Source organism: Apis dorsata, unplaced genomic scaffold, assembly GCF_000469605.1.
Source record: "Apis dorsata unplaced genomic scaffold, Apis dorsata 1.3 scaffold_396, whole genome shotgun sequence".
NCBI lineage: Eukaryota > Metazoa > Arthropoda > Insecta > Hymenoptera > Apidae > Apis > Apis dorsata.
In genome coordinates this window covers 258,218-259,198 of record NW_006263655.1, presented here as the reverse complement: position 1 = coordinate 259,198, position 981 = coordinate 258,218, and the positions used below count along the sequence as shown (strand labels likewise).

Genomic DNA, 981 nt, shown 5'->3' with positions numbered 1-981 from the left:
AATAATAATAATAATAATAATAATAATAATAATAATAATAATAATCATAATAATAATAATAATCATAATAACAATAATAATAATAATAATAATAATAATAATAAAAACAGCATTCGTATATCGGCAATCGGTAGGATTATTTTGCTAATCGACGACGCTCGAACAAGCTGCGCTGCTGCTTGCGATCGAAAATTATTGAATTGCCGAATTTGATTGAAACGTTCGTTGAAAAAGAAAAAAAATATCCGATCGAACGAACAATAATTTTTAAATAGATCTCGATTCCACGATATTATTTGAAACGAACGAACTTAAACGTGGCAGTCTTTCTTATTTTAAAAAAGTGAAAAAGATGCTAGAAAATGATCGATACTTTTAAACGATAAATGATCTATTAAATAAAAAAAACATATAAAATAGCGGTGATAAAATGGAAAATGCGTATTCGAGATCGATTTATGAGATCGACATTGCCACATAGATCGGCCTTTCTCTCCCTCTCTCTCTCTCTCTCGTTATTTCAAATTAAAGCACACACTCGTACACTCTCTCTCTACTTCTCCCTCGGCAGAAGACTCAGTGCGATTCAAAGATGATAAATCTTACGAAGGGCGATGCATATCACAGATACGATGATATGAAAATTCAAAGTTTCGTTTAATGCGCGTACACTTAAAAAGGAAAAAAAAAAAAAAAAAAAAAGGAAAAGAAAATCACACAATACGATTAACCCGTGAATTTTTTTCGAACACTTCTATCAACTTCTTCTTTATCTATGATAAGCTTATAGGCCGCCGATGACACGAGAATTAAAACGTGACGTAAAAAGTACGACGATCTCTGTCTTTTTTTTTTTCTTTTTTTTTTTTTTACAGGACACAACGTGGATTTAAACCTTGTTTCTAAGCTTCGAGGATAAATCGTAAGTACGAAAAGATCTGTGAGGTCGGCCGTCTTCGAGCAAATATCGAAAGCCAAAAC

The 981-nt window shown here is 31.7% G+C and overlaps 1 long non-coding RNA gene across 2 annotated transcripts in view; it reads right to left on the bottom strand.

Moving 5' to 3' along the window:
* Window positions 1-290: 290 nt before the first annotated feature.
* LOC116186041 overlaps window positions 291-981 on the bottom strand; it is a 2,965-nt gene continuing 2,274 nt past the window's right edge. Inside the window, exon 2 of one of the 2 annotated variants that reach the window (XR_004150963.1) lies at window positions 291-511. This is a non-coding gene — a long non-coding RNA (uncharacterized LOC116186041). The remainder of the gene's footprint in view (window positions 512-981) is intronic. The other variant, XR_004150964.1, reaches the window with a different exon arrangement.